Raw genomic sequence first — 21,258 nt, 5'->3', positions numbered from 1 at the left:
ATTTTTTTTGTTGTTGTTTTTATTTAAACTCATCATTTTAACGTAGTGTCCCATACTGCTGATTAGTTATCTCTTTTTTCTCCATACTGTAATATAGATAACCAGTAATATAGAAAACTGAGATTTTCAGTGTTTAAGTTTTGTTTTAGGAATTCAGAACAATTTGTTTTTTTCTGCTTTTATTTTTTAACTCTTCTATATATATTGACATTTTTATTATGGCACAGCATTTTTCATAATGAGCGTTACTAATAAGCTTCATTTTGTAGCAATTCTTCTAAAAATATGACAATGTGAAAAGTTTAAATTCAATATGCTGAATTTAGTTTTTCATTTAAAAATTAAGAATGTTTTTGCTTTTGTTTAGTTTCTTTTCTTTAAAAAAAGAAGAAGAAAAACTTCTCTTTTTACAGACGTTTTCATTATCACGCAGCAATTAATTTAGAACATTTCTGTTAGCCTATATTCTTGACCTGCTCTGGTAAATAGAAAACTGAGATGTTCAGTTTTAAAATTTTCTTTCGAAAATTAAGATCGATTTTTGTTTTCTCTATTTCGCTTTTGTATATTTTTATAGACCTGTATTTCTCAAAGGGTTTCGATAGGCCTTATTTTTTAGCGTTGTTTTATGAATACGTTTTTCCGGAAAATATTATTCTTAGCATTGAACTTCTGGTTTCAGTGTTGCTACGCTCTGCTGAAAAATTTTATTTGGCCCCGAATATACGACATTCGGCCCAATCTTTTTTTTTTTTTTTTTTTTTTTTTGCTGAACATTCGGTACTAGACTAAATCACAATTCATTACCACATTCGTCACTGTACCGAAATACCATACCGTTCGTAACCGAAATACCGTATCAAAAAGCGTTTATTTAAATGCGCGAATAGAATTTCGCGTGTCGTAATAACATTGTAGTTAATAATAATAACGTGGAAAAGTATAACAATTGAAAAAAAAATCACTTAAAGTAAGGCTGAACTCAGCACTCATAAAGCGTGTCAAATCAGCGATTTAAAATTCCTAATAAAATTATCTGAATCTTTAAAATTACGTGGGCATGCATAGCCATAACTGACTAAAAAAAATAGTTGAAAAAAAGAAAGAAAGAACTGCCAAAAGTGCGCCAAAAAGTGATTATTTAAATGTGCGATCTGAAACTCGCGTGTCGTAATAATACCGTTATGAAAATTCGGAATTTTCGAAATTACGTTGAAAAGCTGAAATAAGAGCTTAAAAAATAATTTTGATTTATGATAAAATGGGCTTAAAGAAAGCGCAAAATTCAGAGCTTCGAAACGTGATGACTCAAAAGTGCAATAAAAAAATTTTGTTTATTTTTTATTGAGTTTAGAAGCTCTCGCGGGCGGCAGGTTGTGCACCTCTACTAAATACCAAATATTTGTATATTGCATCGTTAATTCAGTAGCAGCAATTGTTGAGCAGAATCTTGCATCTATTTACAATTTAAAAACCTCTTGAGAAGGTTTTCAGCAATTTTTGCAATAATAGGACACTGTTTGCACCAATTCACAAGAGCAGGACTCTAGTTGAAAGAATGTGACTTAACGCTTATTTTATATTCACAAATTATGAATAGTTTTTTCGCAATTTAACAGGGGTCTGTTTAGAAGAAATTTGGGTCCGTTAACGGACCCTTCACAAAATATTTTAACTTAAAAACGGACCCTTCACAAAATGATTTTTCTTTTTATCGGACCCTTCACAAATTTGTTTATCTTCATTATTATTTTGTCAATCGAATAAACCCGTTCCAGGGCAGAAAACAAGAAAGATGGATGTAAACGAATTAAGTTTTGTCTTTGGCAGACGATTCTTCCATTATCCGTTCGAAATTAATATTCTGCGTTTAGCAGTATAGGATAAATATCAAATATTTGTAGCATCTCTAATTTAGAAACAGCAATTATTGTTTATTTTTTAAAATTAAATTTTTTTAATTATAATTTTATTGTTGAGCATAATCTTGTATGTCTTTACAATTTAAAAACTCCTTGAAAAAGTTTTTTTTGTTGCAATAACGGACCCTATTTGCACACATTCACAAAAGCAGGACCCTGGTTGAAAGAATGTGAGTAATTGTTTCACAATTTCACGAAAAACGGACCTTTCACAAAATGTCTGGACATACCTCTGTTTAACAAAAACATGCTCGAAACGAATTCAGCTCACGGCTCCCATAGAGGACAGTGCTGACACAAAAAATATCCTTAGTGGTCATCCGTCAAGCTAACTGTGGGAGGTTTTCCTCTCCATATAATTTAAATGCGTGAGAGTTCCATACAAAAGTCCTCCGCGCAGGCAAATTTCTCCCAATACTTAATACAAGAGTTCCCTAATCTTCTGAATTGAATTCAAAACTACGGAGTTGAACAATATTAATCCAACTTAAATGGGTCAGCTGTTCAATGAGGGTTATACATGGTGCGTAGCGTGTTTTAAAAGGTGCTTATTTTCGTTTTTTAACAGCCTTCAGAAGTGCTTTTTTCATTGGGTGTTTATAAGAAGTGCTTAATTTTCCCTTTTTGATTTTATTATTTTTTTTCTTTAACATGCCGATCTTCGCCACGTATTATACAAAAGCGTGTTTTTCACATTGTTCTATTCAATGTTTTCACACTTCATTCAACCACAATCCATTTCGGCCCACCGTCGGTTTAATAGTGTATGAAAGTGCCAAAGTTTGATGAGAGTTCGGTGAGATTACTGTCTGGTTCCACCCTCTGATATCGAACCGAAAAATCTCTTTATCTTTTTATAATGGTTAATATAATCAAGTAAAGAGTAGTTCTTGCTCAGAAACTAGTTATTTTATCATGATCATGTACAGTTTTGAAAATTATTTTACATTTTGATTCAGGGTGCGTAGCGTTTTTAAAAAGTGTTTAAAGGTGCTTATTTTTTGATTTACTTTTCTCAAAAACCCTTAAAGGTGCTTCTTTTTTATTCGGGGTTTGTAAAAAGTACTTAATTTTCTATTTTTTAGAAAGAGGTTTTTTTTCTTTGCTATGTAGATTGTCATTCTAAATTACAAAAAAAAAAAAGAAAAAAAAATGCAAGATTTTATCAATTTTTTCTGCAATATTTGTCAGAAACTAGTTATTTTATCATGATTATGTAAAGTTTTTGAAAATGTTATGAATTTTATGTTTATAAAATACGAACTCTAAACAATAGAAAAAAATAATTTTTATTACTACATAGATCCTAAATATGATTTTTTTTTAAAGTGATTAAAAAAAAATTTTGAGTGCTTAAAATGTACTAAAAAGGTACTTATTTTCTTGTTAAAAGATTTGGCTATGCATCCTGTTATAATATAAAATGTTAGATTTTATCTGTTCCCAAATAATTTGTTTATACTGATCTGAAATTTTCGGTATTTTTATTTAATTTATTTTGTTGTGTAAAAAAGTGCCATTTTGCAACTTCATAATTAGAGTTCACATTTTTCCTTCCACAATATTAATTCTCCCCACAAATATTTCTCGAAATTTTTTTATCAATTAATTTTCATCAGGGGTCTTTTAAGAAGAAATTCCAAGTTTCCCTAAATTTAAATTCCAAATGTAGTATTTTAAGAAAATATTTCTACTTTTACATGCATCGTGTGCATATTCTTATTGATATTATACGATAATTATTTTTGCGAATAAATGACTGATGAATTTATATTTATTCATAAAATTAATTACTAGAATATTATGTAAATATAAATGAATTTCTGTAAATTTTTCAATAAAATATTATGAACTTCAAGAATTGTTTAAGTTCACTTTATGCGTAACGCATTAGAAGTGATACATAACTAAGTCGTGTAATTTAAAATATGTCAATTGAAATTATTAAAAATGTGAGTGATTGTGTTTCCATTATTCGTCCGAAATGAATATTCTGTGTTGAGCAGTATAGGCTAAATACCAAATATTTGCGTCTCTAATTTAGTAGTAGCAATTGTTGAGCAGAATCTTGTACCTATTTACAATTTAAAAACTTCTTGAAAAGGTTTTCAGCATTTTTTGCAATAACAGGACCCTATTTGCACAAATTCTCAAAAGCAGGACCCTGGCTGAAAGAATGTGACTTACCGCTTATTTTATATTCACAAATTATGAGTAGTTTTTTTACAATTTTACATAAGTTCATTTTCAGAAAGACGCCTTTATTTTTTTAATTCGAAAACTCTTTCCTGAAATAAACTCAAGGTCTATTAAAATACGAAAAGAGTATTGTCAAGCATACAATGTTCACAACTTTGATCCGTTATCTAATTAATATGCCAAGATAGAGCCAAAATATGAATTAATGAAGCACACATCTTCCTTTTTTATTTCCTGATCAGCAATTTTCCAGAACATGCCACTCCCTATCAACAATTCCAAGTTTCAAATTAATGTTCATTTACTTTAGTTTCGAACTTCTGGTTTATTTAATTTGAAATTATATCTACTGATAAGAAACGTTGAATCGACATAATTCATGGGATAATCTTTTCTCTTTTGTTTGAAAGAATTCTTTTCTCAACGGTTGTTAAAATAGATTCCTTTCAGTTTTGTATCAATTATGATTAATTCAACCAGAGCGCATATTCAGCAAGTAATATATAGAACAACCTGTTTTTTTTTTAGTTTTCTTTTTAGACGAAACATTTAGAAAAAGAAACATTTTGAAATTATAGAAAAATGGATTAAAAAAAATATAGTCCCTGGCCAAATTATTAGACTCCCTATAAAGAGTCTAGATAAAATCTTAATTTTCAAGTTTTTTAACTGACTGTTTTCTCTTGTTCGTGTATCAATTTGATAAATTAAACGATATGTTATATAAATATAGAGTATTTATTATATCGGGTATTATATTAATATATATTAATAATTAGATTTAATTATTAGACACACTGTAATATTTTAATTATGGCATGTTTTGCACGAGTTTATGGGCGCTTTCATATTTAAACATGAATGTAATGGGTTTTTATTCAGAAGATTTTTTATCTACTTTGCATTCATTAGGCCACTGAACTGAAGTATTCTTTTTAAATTACCTGTTTTCTCCGAAAAGCTGATAAAAAAAAATTTAAATAATTTCTTCCGTCATGGGATTGACTTTTTCTAAATCACCAAAATGCGACTCTCGAAATTATATTTAAAAATTATATCCAACACAGCTGCCAACTCAACTGGATTTTGCCAGTTTCGCCTGATCTACTGGTTTAATTAAAGTTCTCCTAGTTTTTGAACAGTTTAGAAAATTACCTAAAATTCAGAAGAAGTTTCCTGAAAAAAAATCCCTATTGAAATAGGATTTCCGTACAGATTATTGCTTGAATATTAAAATGAGTATTACTAATACATAATGAACAAGTAATAATATAAATTTACTCAAAAAAATATATAAATATAATTAAAAGAAAATTAAATAAAGTTGTGTGTTTACAGAGCAGCACTTCATCAGGGGACACACTGTCTGTAAACACACAGGAGCCTTTCTGTTGTTAGTGGCAAAGCCAAAACTAACAGTGCCCCGAGGCCCCTAATGAAAATTCAAGCATAAAGAATAATAATAATAATAATTACCACATTAAATAAATATCTACCATAATAACATTCATGAAAAACTTTGTAATAAAATCACCTTTACTGAAACAAATATACAAAACATTTAAAAGAAATCAAAAATACATAATGAAGCATACCTCATTTATTGTTATCAGTTCAAAGCTTTCGTAGTTGTTTCGTAATTCATTTACGTCGCACTAGAGCAGCACAATGGGCTATTGGCGACGGTCTGAGAAACATCCTTGAGGATGATCCGAAGACATCATGCCATCACAATTTTGATCCTCTGCAAAGGGGATGGCATCCCCTCTGCCCAACGTCCTGCACGCGAAGTCAGGCACTTTACGGTAGAACTGTTACACGAGGACCCATACCGCACCCCCTCGGTCCCTACGCATACTGATCAGGGTTTGTTGATTTAAATCACGATTTAAATCAACTGCTTTTTTTAAAAAAGTCATTGAATTAAATCAACTGTTTTTTTATACATATATATTCAGGATGACCACCCACCTGGAAAACCTGGAATTATCAGGGAATTTTTTTATACTGGAAAAAACCTGGAAATATCAGGGAAATTTGGATAAAAATCTGGAAAAATCAGGGAATTTTAAAGAAAAGCTGGAAATTTTTTCTTCGATAATTTTTTTAATTTCACTAATTTAAATTATTTACTAATTTTCTTAATTTAAATTATTTCATCCATTATACCCACTTTTTTAGACGGAAATGTATCGCTAAACAGTTGAAATATCATTAACTTAACAATACTTTGTCTGCATCAAAACTTGCTCCATTACAGCTCTGCCAAACTAGAATACCACATAAAATTCTCCCACGGTTTGCTAAATGAATGCAGAAACCTTTGACCGCTATGGGACTGTGTAATTTAGGAAAGATTCTGGTGGAGATGGAAAAGGGGATTAGGATATTAACTTCTGTTTTTTTTAAGTCTGTCCTTGGGCTGAATTCATTTATGGCTCAAGTTTGTTCCGATACTTTGGTGGTAATTTTTTTTTCTATTTTGACAAAATGTTTTTGTATTTTTAACTTTATTAAATTCTCCAAAAATTTTTGGTTATAATTTAATAATAATAGATTTTATATTGCACTCTTTTTCAGAAAGCTTTTCTACTCCCATTCAAAGAAATATGTTAATTATTTTTTCTCAGCTAACTAACCAATCACACATTTTTTTACAATCGCTAACAGCAATGTTTGTCGATAAATAGTTACAATTGTTGCATTAAGCTAATTTTTTTCTATTTCATTTTAACCTTTTATAATATATTTTAAAAAAATGTTTTTTTTAAAGAACCAACTATATATTAATATTTAATTTTACTCTTTTGTTGGTCAATATAAGATTTTTGATTCAAAATTTTCCACCAAAACATTTGAAAAATAAATAAAAAATCTTGCCAAATTGCCAAAATAAATTTTTTTCTCAAGATGATATGCTAAAAAAATATAACATTTTGAATAAAATATTTTATAATATAGACACTTTTCTTGTACACATCTTACACTTTATAAGAAAAAGAGAAACAAAAACCTAGAAATTTTAAGATTTTTATCTGTAAAACCTGGAAAAATCAGGGAAATTTGAAATCTGATTTGAGTGTCCACCCTGATATTGATTTAAAAAATTAAAAATTTATATTACTGATACTCTTATTATTTTCTTTTCTTAGTTTAAAAATTTATTTTATAGGAATTGCTGCATTAATTAATTTTAGTTAATGAAATTACTTTCTTGTTGTATGTTAAATTCCAACACATTTGAAATTACATTTTTAAAAATCTTTCGATTCTTGAGATTGAAAGTGCAGATTAAAGTAAAGATTTAATGCTGTCTTTTTATAGACTTGCATAGCTGTAGAAAGAAATTAATAAACATGAATTTTTTTCACAAAAAAAAATAATGTTAGTTAAAATTCACCCTGTTGATTGAAAAAGCATGGAATTAAAATCTACATTATATTTTATTGGTGGAAAATGTATATTTTTAAAGCATGAGGTTATCTTAAAAAGAAGTTACCCTAATATGCCGAAAATAGGGTTCTCTATTTCATCTAGTCTTCAAATTTCAATCATGCACTTGTTTCAAAATGGTTGCTATGCATTCAAAGCTATGTATTATAATGAAAAATTGTTTTACGTAGTTAGAGCTTCTGAAATAGTGTTATAATATAGTTTTAATATAAATTTAATTTTGATTAAACATTTATAAAGTTCTTTTAATCATAAATCAAAGTTCCTACTGTGTATTAGAATAAAAATCAAAAAAATCCGATTTAAATATAAAAAAAATTTAAATCACCAAAAACCTGATTTTTTTTATTTTTTAGAAAAAAAGTCACGAACATCCAAGTGGTCATTCACCCGCATACTGAGCGCAGCCAATGATGCACCGATCAATTGCTAAACAGACTAAAAAGGTATGTTGTTGTTTTTTTTTACCACAATCAATTTGTATCAAATTATAATTTCATACTTTAAAACTACGCCGACTGGCCTGTGTAGGGGGCAGAGAACTGTCCGTGCATCTGAAAGGTTCTGGGTTCGAATCCCAGACAAGGCATGAATGTACTTTCATTCTCTGTACTATCTGTCCTCACTGTGGGAGCGACGTTGGCCCACATAATATTTTGTCCCTGCAAGAAAGGCGAACAAAATCGCCCTTGTATATGCCTGAATTGACGGATGTTAACACAGGTGGGCATTGGAAAAAATAATTATTTTTTTTTAAGCTACAGTGGACTCCCAAAATCTAGAAAATCTCTCGAAAAATCGATTTTTTAATTTTGAACATTTTACATTAATTAAATGATATAAAAAAAGCATATTAATTATTAAAATCATAAGATTTGAAAAAATTTAGAGCTTTCTTATTACAAAAACTTGTCTATTGTGAGTGTCTTGTGCTGTGTTTCTCGAAACAAAAGTTTCGCATCTAAATGGAAATAGTTCCATGCGCTATCATTTTGATGACTATTATATGAAACATTTTTGACACACTCTCTAGATCAGTGTCTCCCAAAATGTGGTACGCGTTCCCCCAGGGGTACGGGAACAGTTTAGCGGGGGTGTAAATTCTTATACGCGCAATATCTTGCAACAAACGGAAATTTCAAAAAATTTTATTGAAAAACAAAGCTAGCCATGAAAATGTACGAGTACGTATTTTTCTATTGGTTATTTTTTGCAGAGTTAACAATTAACAATGAGTGGTGTCAACAGCCAGTTGTGATTTTTAACTTTGGTGGAATTTCAAATTAAATACTTTTTTATAACCATCCATAGAGTGGTTAGTAGCGATGAGCATTTTTTTCCTGTGTGCTTCCAGGGGTCTGTTTAGAAGAAATTTGGGTCCGTTAACGGACCCTTCACAAAATATCTTTTCATAAAAACGGACCCTTCACAAAATATTTTAACTTAAAAACGGACCCTTCACAAAATATTTTAATTTAAAAACGGACCCTTCACAAAATGATTTTTCTTTTAATCGGACCCTTCACAAATTTGTTTATCTTAATTATTATTTTGTTAATCGAATAAACCTTTTCCAGGGCAGAAAACAAGAAAGATGGATGTAAACGAACTAAGTTTTGTCTTCGGCAGACGATTCTTCCATTATTCGTCCGAAATTAATATTCCGCGTTCACCAGTATAGGCTAAATACCAAATATTTGTATGTTGCATCTCTAATTTAGAAGCAGCAATTGTTTATTTTTTAAAATTTAATTTTTTTAATTATAATTTTACAGTGTTGAGCATAATCTTGTATGTCTTTACAATTTAAAAACTCCTTGAAAAAGTTTTTTTTTTTGCAATAACGGACCCTATTTGCACAAATTCATAAAAGCGGACCCTGGTTGAAAGAATGTGAGTAATTTTTTTCACAATTTCGCGAAAAACGGACCTTTCACAAAATATCTGGACAGACCCCTGGCTTCTTTTATCACAATTTTCCATCCCTAAACAAAGTCCTACCCCAGGCATTCCCTGAATCAGCTTAAGATTACTAATATTTAATTTTTTTTTTTTTTGGTGCACAAGACTAAGAGTAATAAAAAAATAAAAGCAAGTTAACACATTTCTTGTTATTACTTTTTATTTTTCAGTCATTTTTGTATTCCATTTTATTGGTCATTTATTTAAATAGTGTATAATAAAAAGGAGTTGTGAACCATTAATTAAAATTCTTTGCGGAACGGATATAGTGAACTCCCGGTTATAGTGAAGCGAAATTTCGGTCCTTAGTTCACTATAGCGGGGTTTGACTGTATATGCTTAATATCCTTGATTTTTTTTTTTTTGAAGAAAATTAAATGAAATACATCGTCATTTTATTGTCATTAGTCCTGGTCATTTTATAGCATTGTGCATCGAAAAAATTTACTATGATAATAAGGATATCAGCTGGCTGCGTAGCGCTTTTAACAAGCACTTAAAGGTGCTTATTTTCAATTTTAGTATCTTAAAAGCGCTAAAATGTGCTTTTCTTATTGGGTACTTTTAAAAATTACTTGAATTTCACTTTTCGAAACTAAATGAGATTTTTTTTTCTTTATCGTATCGTTTTTCGCCAAAGCGGGGTTGCAATACCTTCAGAGGTATAATTAGTTAAGGGAACATGGAGGACTTTGTGACTCGACAGATTTAACGTGCATCAGTCACCATATACTACACGGGGAGTCTTCGTCAGACGTTTATCGAACCCTTGCTCTCTTGGACATGGGTCACAGTGCCGTACAAACCAGGCAATCCCGGCCCTCGTTCCTAACTGTTATGGCTCACACTTATAAAAATGTTTTATGAATATTATTACTCTATGTTTGCAATGATCTAGAAACGATTGTAAAATCTATCTACTACCGTTAATTCCATCATTAAAGACCTGAAAACGAGTGAATAAAAGATAAAAGAATAAATTATGAAACAAATGATAGTTATAAAAAAATTAAAAAAGAAATCCTTAAAAAGAGATCATCCATGAGTTTGCATGATTATTTTAATTGTTAAAAAATGTTAAGTGAATGAAATATAAATTGTTTTTTCTTTTAGGTCAGTGAGGTGGTTTCACGAAACCGAAAGAGGGTAAGTCATGTTTTGTTTTTATTAAAATAGTCGATATTATATATATATATATATATATATACACAGGGGTCTGTCTAGGAGAATTTCTTCACAAAATTATTTTTCTTTTAATCGGACCCTTCACAAATTTGTTTATCTTCTTTATTGTTTTGTTAATTGAATAAACCCTTCGCAGGGCAGAAAACAAGAAAGATAGATGTAGACGATTCTTCCATTATTCGTCCGAAATTAATATTCTGCTTTCAGCAGTATAGACTAAATACCAAATATTTGTATGTTGCATCTCTAATTTAGTAGCAGCAATTGCTGTTTATTTTTTAAAATTTGATTTTTTTAAATTATAATCCTAGTGTTGAGCATATAATCTTGTATGTCTTTACAATTTAAAGCCTCCTTGAAAATTTTTTTTGCAATAACAGGACCCTATTTGAACAAATTCGCAAAAGCAGGACCCTGGTCGAAAGAATGTGAATTATTCACAAATTACCTCTGAAATTGAGCCGAATAATTTCTTAATCATTTTATGGTGGCTAATATAATCGAGAAAAAAAAAATCTTTTTCAGAAACTTATTTTGTCATAATCATGTAAAGTTTTTAAACGTTATTTTGCATTTTGTTAATGTATATAGCGTTAAAAATATTTTTTGAGTGCTTAGAAAGTCCTTGAAAAGGTGTTTATTTTTTGTTGAAAGATTTGGCTACGCATCGTACTTAAAATTTTATTTTTGCAATAAAAAAAACATTTTCTAGCTTATATAGTACTATAAAGAACAAAATTAAATAATCAATTTTTTTTCTTCATTTTTCTGAAATGTATGTCATTCTTTTATTTCTCTAAAAAGTGTGCTTTTATTTACTTTTTTTTTATACTTTCAGGTGGCCGAGAGTTCAGCTGGCCCAAGCCCTAAGTAAGTAAAATTTTGTATGTTGTATTTTATAAACAAAGCACAACGATAATAGAAAAATAATCTCATATAAAAAATTCTTATTTCGTATCATTTTAAACTGTGTAATTTTTAACGATAAAAACATATTTGAAGCTAAATTATGAACTAGTTTGAAGAAGGAAAATTTAAAAACATTCTTTTTTGAAGTTTCCTATGTCAGAAACTATTTAATCTATTGTGTTTAAATTTTGTTCTTTCACATTTAAAATCAGAGAGAGTAAATTTATTTAAAAAAAAAAATTTTTTTCTTCCTAAATACTCAAATTTTTTCGACAATAAAACAATAATAACTAAATAAAACAACAAAAAGAACATTATTAAAATGTTTTATTTCCGAGGGATTAGATTATCTTAGGATAATCCGGAATTTTGATACCAAATTTGTTCTGGATGCTATTTTGGGTCCAAAGGAATATTTTTGGTGGAAAAAAAATCCTTCTGAAGAAAGAGAAAACTATTTTTGAGCGAATTTCTTAACGGATGCAAAAAATTTAGTTACTATGTTTATGTTTAATATTAAAAGTATTTCAAAATAAGCTCAAACTGTGGCATAAAAACAATAAAGCTCTAAAAACAATAAAGCTGCCAATCAGGAGTTTACATAGAATCTTATAGTGAGTCTAGTAATTTGGGCAGGGACTGTACTTCAGTGAGCTGCAGATCGGCACACACGGTATTTTTTTGCTACAAGCGACACAGTTCCCGATCTAATTACCAAATGATAGTTTGTTTCTTTTTCCGTCTGCCTTGCACACATACTTCAACTGATCTTAAGTTAAGTCTTGTCATTTCAAAAGAAAAAAATTCCCAGTGGCATTTTTTTCCATGTATCCGTAGTCGACAGCCGACCTAATTTTGGGTTTACGACTAGTAATGTTCAACTTCGTAAACTTGTAATTTTGAACTAATCCAGAAGACAAGGGAACTCCTGGATCAATACCACTAGAGGTATGAATTGTTATGGGAACAGGCAGGTCTTAGTGACTCGACGGATTTAACGTGCATCAGTCGGGAAGTCTGGTCGGAGGGTATCGAACCCACGACCTCATGGACAGTGTCTTGCCAATCTGGCTATGCATCCCCGCCCTCCCAATGATTTTGAAAAAAAGTTTCTGCCTGATATTCCTGAATTCCTTAAAATGCCACTGAAGTACCTTCTCTCATGTAGCTTTTAAATTAATCATCACGCTATAAAATCAGGGTGCGTAACCTTTTTTAAAAAGTGTAATAACCTTTTCATATTTTATTTTATAAAATGATCTTTTCTTATTCGGGGTTTGTAAAAGTTTTCTATCTTTTAAAAAGTGTTTTTTTTTTCTTTGCGGCGTCGATTTTCGTTCTAAATTACAAAAAAATGCTTGATTTTCACAATTTTCTCTAATAATTATCACTAACTAGTTTTTTTTTATCATGATTATGCAAAGTTTTTGAATTTTATTGATTTTATGTTGATAAATTAACAACTTTAAACGATAGAAAGAAAAAATTTGTTACTACGCAGATCCTAATATTTTATTTATTTATTTATTTATTTTTTTTGGAAAGTGATTAAAAATATTTTTTAGGTGCTTAAAAAGGTGCTTATTTTTTGTTGAAAAATCTGGCTCCGCACCCTGATTAAAAATTTGACAGTCGCTTTCTTACTTCATGGGTATTTGTCACCCTTTAAACTACGCCCTGATTTCCAGGCACAATTTTTACATCAATATTTTTTGTCTTTTAAGATATTTGGCAGCTGGACCCTCGAGGATGAGGCAACCATCCTCATCTAATGATGAATCGGAAGAGGTGAGTTTATTTTTCTGAATTATAATCTGTCACTTTTACTATTTTCTGTTTTTTTGCAGATTTATCTTAAAATCCTGTGGCAGAAATTTTCCAAGATATCTGCAACTAAACTCTCTAGCGCTAATACCTTTCTGTAAGGTACTTTTAATAACATATATGCATTAAATCCGCGCACCTGGAATGTCATGGATTTCGGTATTGAACAAAATTCGTCATGATTTTAACTATTTTTTAAAAATAAAATCATGGAAAGTAATGGATTTAGGTTGCCGAAAAATCTTATTTTTAAAATGGAATTTACCCAGCCCCCCTCCCCCGTTCTCTATTTCAAAGTGTTCCGATGTTCTGAATATATGAATTTGTAACAATATTTTAGTTACAATAGTATTGTATTATACAATAGTATTGTTTCAATATTCATAGTCATATTTTATTAAAATATAAAATGTTTTAATCCTGTTCTTTAAAAATTGTCGTGTTCTTTCAAACAACGAAAGAAAGAATTTCATTTCTAGAGCTAATAATCTTTTAAACTTCCCTGATTTCAGAATTTTTTCGTCTGTTTATTATTTTTTTATTTTATCAATTTAAAATTCTAGTTTAGGCTTTTTATATTGAACTTACTTTAACGAAGAAATAAAGCAGGTGTAAATAACTGATCATATTTAGTTATTTGCTTTCGTATTTTTTTTTTTTTTACCTATTTTATTGCTTCAACTCTTTCTTTATTCTCTTTCTTTACTTTGTTTTTTAAGTTTAAAGTCAATAAATATAAAGATGCAGAGTATAACAGTTATGGTTATACCTATCATTTCAATTAATGTTAATATAATCAGGGGTCTGTTTAGAATAAATTTGGGTCCGTTAACGGGGCCCTTCACAAAATATTTTAACTTAAAAACGAACCTTCACAAGAGACACTCGAAAGACATTTGTGTATTATTGGTAAATGGGCGGGAAAAATTGACTGATGCTGAGTGTTTAGCTATTAATAGATATTTTCAAATCTACTGGCAATCGACGTATATTGCTCCATAACATATGACGTCTTAACACTATCGTAACCGGTAAAATGACTATTTAAGAACTTTTGCATCGAAAATGCGCTTATCATCTTATCGTTTTTGCACATTTGACTTCATGACTTTTTCTAACAATTATATACAGTTAATATTCCATTAATATTATTTCTTTTTGTATTTTGTTTGTTTCGAATAATACTTGTTGTATTCTACCACAGCCGGTCACTTGACCGGGAGAACAATTTATTGCTTTATAAGGTTATCAGAAATGACGATGTCATGCCTGTTGCATTCGATGAGTGGAACATTTCTGCAAAAAAACTGTTGCGTAGTGAGTTAGTTCAATAACCGTGAATTCAAATTTCGAGAAAATACCCACAATTTCAGATTAGCATTTTTGTGTCAGAAAAAGTGACAAAAACTAAATGTTTTGCTTATATTTTATTTTGATAACTTCATTTCTAACTAACTGCTAGTTTTTATTCGGAAAAATGTCGAAGCAATCAAGACAGCACAAGTTCTTTGAGGAAATAATATTAATTATGAGAATTTTAATTCTTATAAATATAAAAACTATAGAAATAATAATAATTAGAATAAATATGTTTGCGGAAAACATCCTGTACAGTGAAAACATCCTGTAAATGTTAAAAATGCGTTGAGCAATGACTTAAAAATTCTCATTCTTTGTGTTTGTAATACATGAAAATTTTTAAATATTTTTAGTTTATTTCCTTCCTGACAACCATATTTCATGCATTCGATCAAGAAACATAAAGTCCGTTCATTTGACCGGCTATGGCAGAAACAGGCATGTTTAGTGCTAAGTTTTTTAAAAGTCACTGTTTGATTATAAAATATTCTTTTATGACACGTGCATTTATTTACTTTTTTTATGATTTCAGGAGGCAGGCTCAGCTGGCCATAGCATAGGCTCGTAAGTTGACTTTTTCTTGACTTATAACTATCCCAGATAGCAAAATAAGGTTTATTTTCACTCGTTATAGGGTGTGTGTCTAATCGAGCAATTTTAAATATTAATTACTAAATAACTAGCTAACCAGGGTGCGTAGCATTTTTAAAAAGTGCTTGACGGTGCTTATTTTCGTTTTTTAAAAGACTTTAAAGAAGCTTTTTCTCATGGGTTGTGTTAGAAAAGTGCTTAATTTTCCCTTTTCCAAAATGAGATTTTCTTTACCGTACGTATCAATTTTTGCCTCTAATTACGCAAAAAGAGTGGTTTTCACATTGTTCGATTCAACGTTTTCATAATTCATTCAACCACAATCCATTTTGGCCTATAGTCGGTCCGTAGCGTATGAAAGCGTCAATTTTTTATGAAATACTTGCGGGTTCGAATACTGAGCTGGATTCGGTGGGAAGAATTCTTTGCTGCATTTGCAAGAACGATAATCTTCTTAAATAATTGTTAAGTTAATTATTTATAATTTTGAATAAAAAATGCTTTACATCATTGTGTAATTTTATTTTTATGAAGAACTTTCAACAATATAAAGGAAAAATAATTATTAGTGCGTATAATTATTATTACAATATTTTTTAAGGAGCTAAAAAATATTTTTTGAGTGATTAAAATGTACTTAAAAGGTGCTTATGTTTTGTTGAAAAATTTGGCTACTGACCCTGTTATACCCATTGAACTGAAACTTTTGTCTATCCTCACAAAATATGGTTTAAAGTTTCATTTAAAAAAAATGAAAAAATTCCGCGCAGGTTTAAATAATAAATTTTAATTTTTACGTATTCCTTGTACATATTCCTATATTTAATTTCATCTTAAGTTTTGTCATTTCAGAAGGAAAAAATTCCAAGAAACATTAAAAAAAAAAAGGAAATTTCAGTTTAATATGTTTTAAAATGCGACTCAAGAACCTTCTCTCATTTAGCTTTTAAATTTATTACGACCCTCATCACAAAATATAAAAACAGAGTGCCTAGCTTTTTTAAAAAGTGCTTGATTTTCTATTTTTTTTTTAAGAGGTTCTTTTTCTTTGTCCCGTTGATTGTCGTTCTAAATTACAAAAAAAAAGGCATGATTTTCACAATTTTCTCTGCCATAATTATCAGAAACTAGTTATTTTTATCATGATTATGCAAAGTTTTTGAATTTTATTGATTTTATGTTAATAAATTAAGAACTTTAAGTGATAGAAAAATTTTTTATTACTGCACAGATCCTAATTATTATTATTATGATTATTTTTTGGAAAGTGATATAAAATATTTTTTGAGTGCTTACAGGGGTCTGTCCAGACATTTTGTGAAAGGTCCGTGTTTGGTAAAATTGTGAAAAAATTACTCGTAATTTGTGAATATAAAATAAACGTTAAGTCACATTCGTTCAACCAGGGTCCGCTTTTGTGAATTTGTGAAAAAAGGGTCCGTTATTGCAAAAAAACTTTTTCAAGGAGTTTTTAAATTGTAAAGACATACAAGATTATGCTCAACACTGTAAAGTTATAATTAAAAAAATTAAATTTTAAAAAATAAACAGCAAATGCAACTACTAAATTAGCGACTCAACATACAAATATTTGGTATTTAGCCTATACTGCTGAACGGAGAATTTACTGCTGAATGCCGAAGACAAAATTTAGTTCCTTTATATCTGCCTTTATTCCCTCACCCCTACCAGGGAAGGGTTTATTCGATTAACAAAACAATAAGGAAGATAAACAAATTTGTGAAGGATCCGATTAAAAGATAAAATATTTTGTGAAGGGTCCGTTTTTATGAAAAGATATTTTGTGAAGGGTCAGTTAACGGACCCAAATTTCTTCTAAACAGACCCCTGGCTTAAAAAGGTGCTTATATTTTGTTTAAAAATCTGGCTATGCACTCTGATTAAAAATTGACAGCAGCTTTGTAACTTCATGGGTATTATTGTGGGTTTGTAAGAAGTGCTTGATTTTTTATCTATTAAAAAGAGATTTTTTTTCTTTGCGCTTCGATTGTCGTTCTAAATTACAAAAATCAAAAATAATGCGTGATTTTCACAATTTTCTCTGCATTAATTATCAAAAACTAGTTGTTTTTATCATGATTATGCAAAATTTTTGAATTTCATTGATTTTATGTTTATAAATTAAGAAATTTAAACGTAGAAGAAAAGAAAAAATTATTACTGCACAGATCTAATTATGATTTTTGCTTGGGAAGTGATTTAAAGTATTTTTTGAGTGCTTAAAAACGTCAGGGTGACCACCCACCTGAAAAACCTAGAATTATCAGAGAATTTTTTTATACTGGAAAAAACCTGGAAAAATCAGGGAAATTTGGATAAAAACCTGGAAAAATCAGGGAATTTTAAAGAAAAGCTGGAAATTTTTTCTTTGATAATTTTTTTAATTTCACTAATTTAAATTGTTAACTAATTTTCTTAATTTAAATTATTTCATCCATTCTACCCACTTTCTTCAGACGGTAATGTATCTCCGAGCAGTACAAATATCATCAACTTGGCGATACTTTGCTTGCATCAAAATTTGCACCATTACAGCTCTCTTAAACTAGAATGCCACATAAAATTCTCCCACGGTTGCTAAACGAATGTAGAAACCTTTGACCGCTATGGGACTGTGCAATTTAGGAAAGATTGTGGTGGAGGTGGAAGAAGGGATAAGGATATTAGCTTCTGTTTTTAAATTCTGTCCTTGGGCTGAATCTATTTATGGCTCAAATTTGTTCTGATGCTTTCGTGGTAATTTTTTTCCATTTTGACAAAATGTTTTTGTATTTTTATCTCTGTAAAATTTTCCAAAAATTAGTTGGTTATAATTTGATAATAATAGATTTTATATTGCACTCTTTTTCTGAAAGCTTTTGTATTCCCATTCAAAGAAATCTGTGAATTATTTTTTCTCAGCAAACCAACCAATCGCATTTTTTTACAATCGCTAACATCAATGTTTGTCGACAAATTGTTGCATTAATGCTAATTTTTTCTATTTCATTTTAACCTTTTATAACATATTTTAATTTTAAAAGAAAGGTTTTTTTAAGAACTAACTATATATTAATATTTAATTTTACTCTTTTGTTGGTCAATATATGAATTTTGATTCAAAATTTTGTACCGAAGCATTAAAAAATAAATAAAAAATCTTCCCAAATTGTCAAAATAAATAATTTCTTTCAAGATGATATGTTAAAAAAAAATAGCATTTTGAATAAAATATTTTATAATGTAGACACTTTTCTTGTGTCATCCTACACTTAATAAGAAAAAAGAAACAAAAACCTGGAAATTTTAAAGTTTTTATCTGGAAAACCTGGAAAAATCAGGGAAATTTGATTTGAGTGGCCACCCTGAAGGTGCTTATATTTTGTTTAAAATCTGGCTACGCACCCTGACTAAGAGTTTTAATTGACCTTGAGTATCTTTGGTCTGAAGATGTTCACTTATTTTAACAGGTTTCCCTAGACTAATCTGTGTGCAATGTTTAATTTGTTAAAAATTGTCAGTTCTTTTGTAACTTCATGGGTATTGTCACCCATTAAACTGTTTAGGCATGCACAATTTTTACACAAATATTTTTTGTCTTTTAAGGATTCCAGCACCTAAGCTCCGTTCCAGGAAACGTCAGCATGCGCCCTCCGACGATTCCGACGAGGTGAGCTCACTTTTTATATTTTCTGTTTCGATTCTTTGAGTCCTTTTCATTTGTAAGGATTAAAATTTTTAGATATCAGGGGTCTGTTCAGAAGAAATTTTTATCCGTTAACGGACCCTTCACAAAATATATTTTCATAAAAACGGACCCTTCACATAATATTTTAACTTAAAACGGACTCTTCCCAAAATGATTTTTCTTTTAATCGGACCCTTCACAAATTTGTTTATCTTCATTATTACTTGTTAATCAAATAAACCCTTCCCGGGGTAGAATAGAAAGACGACGTAAACGAATAATGTTTTGTCTTCGTCAGACACTTCTTCTGTTATTCGTCCGAAATGAATATTCTGCGTTCAGCAGTATAGGCTAAACAGGGGTCTGTCCAGACATTTTGTGAAAGGTCCGTTTTTCGTGAAATTGTGAAAAAATTTACTCACATTCTTTCAACCAGGGTCAGCTTTTGTGAATGTGTGCAAATAGGGTCCGTTATTGCAAAAAAAAAAAAATTTTCAAGGAGTTTTTAAATTGTATAGACATACAAGATTATGCTCAACACAGTAAAATTGTAATTAAAAAAATAAAATTTTAAAAAATAATCAACAATTGCTCCTTCTAAATTAGAGATGCAACATACAAATATTTGGTATTTAGCCTATACTGCTGAACGCAGAATATTCATTTCGGATGAATAATGGAAGAATCGTCTGCCGAAGACAAAACTTAATTCGTTTACATCCGTCTTTCTTGTTTTCTGCCCTGGAAAGGGTTTATTCGATTAACAAAATAATAATGAAGATAAACAAATTTGTGAAGGGTCCGATTAAAAGAAAAATCATTTTGTGAAGGGTCCGTTTTTAAGTTAAAATATTTTGTGAAGGGTCCGTTTTTATGAAAAGATATTTTGTGAAGGGTCCGTTAACGGACCCAAATTTCTTCTAAACAGACCCCTGCTAAATACCAAATATTTCAAAAATAAACAGCAACAATTGCTGTTTATTTTTAAATTTTTTTTTTATATTTTAATTTTACTGTGTTGAGTATAATCTTGTATCTATTTACAATCTAAAAACTCTTTGAAAAAGTTTTTTGGAATAACAGGACCCTATTTGTACAAATTAATAAAAACCGGATCCTGGTTGAAAGAATGTGACTTAACGTTTATTTTATATTCACAAATTACGAGTCATTTATTCACAATTTTACAAAAACAGGACCTTTCACAAAATGTCTTTACAGACCCCTAGAAATAATATACAGCCTAATTATCAGAAGCACTTTAAGATTCTATGTAAATTCTTAATTAATTATCAGGTGATACAGCTTTATTGTATTTACGCGGTTTGCACTTGTTTACGTTCGTGTATTAATTGGTTAACATTTGTAATGCAATGCGTTTAAAATAAATACAAATAGGAAGTCTATTAAAAAACCTGAATAAAAACCCATTACATGTATGCTTAAAAGTATTTGCATACAACAACGTGCAAAACACGCAATTACTAAAAAACTACAATGCGTTTAATAATTATGTTTAACTCAGGGTGACCACCCACCTGGGAAACCTTAAAAACCTGGAATTGTCAGGGAATTTTTTTATACTGGAAAAAACCTGGAAAAATCATTGAAATTTGGATTAAAACCTGAAAAAATCAGGGAATTTTAGAGAAAAGCTGGAAATCTTTGCTTCAATAATTGCTTTAATTTCACTAATTTAAATTATTTACTAATTTTCTTAATTTAATTTATTTCATCCATTTTACCCACTTTTTTTAGACGGAAATGTATCGCTAAACAGTTGAAATATCATTAACTTAACAATACTTTGTCTGCATCAAAATTTGCTCCATTACAGCTCTGTTAAACTAGAATGCCACATAAATATCTCCCACGTTTGCTAAACGAATGCTTTTTGACTTATGAAATTCTCAAAAAATTAATTTGTTGTAATTTAATAATAATAAATTTTCTATTGCAATCTTTTTCTGAAAGCTTTTGTACTCCTATTCAAAGAAATCTGTGAATTTTTTTTCTCGGCAAGCCAACCAATCGCACATTTTTTTAACAATCGCTAACAGCAATGTTGGTCGACAAATTGTTGCATTAATACTAATTTTTTCTATTTCATTTTAACCTTTTATAACATATTTTAATTTTAAAAAAAGTTTTTTTTTAAAGAACTAG

General features: G+C 29.5%; 1 long non-coding RNA gene across 1 annotated transcript; it reads left to right on the top strand.

Annotated features, from left to right (window-relative positions):
• Positions 1 to 10,467: 10,467 nt before the first annotated feature.
• Positions 10,468 to 19,136, top strand: LOC147816984 (uncharacterized). The gene is made up of 5 exons (XR_015428657.1): positions 10,468 to 10,682; positions 11,560 to 11,591; positions 13,355 to 13,418; positions 15,346 to 15,377; positions 19,011 to 19,136. It is a non-coding gene; the product is annotated as an uncharacterized LOC147816984 (long non-coding RNA).
• The last annotated feature ends 2,122 nt before the right edge of the window (positions 19,137 to 21,258 follow it).

Source organism: Parasteatoda tepidariorum, chromosome 1 (genome assembly GCF_982258835.1).
Source record: "Parasteatoda tepidariorum strain Cologne lab strain chromosome 1, Ptep-v5.0, whole genome shotgun sequence".
Taxonomy (NCBI): domain Eukaryota; kingdom Metazoa; phylum Arthropoda; class Arachnida; order Araneae; family Theridiidae; genus Parasteatoda; species Parasteatoda tepidariorum.
Note: the sequence above shows the minus strand (reverse complement) of the source record. Positions and strands in the feature narration are given on the sequence as shown.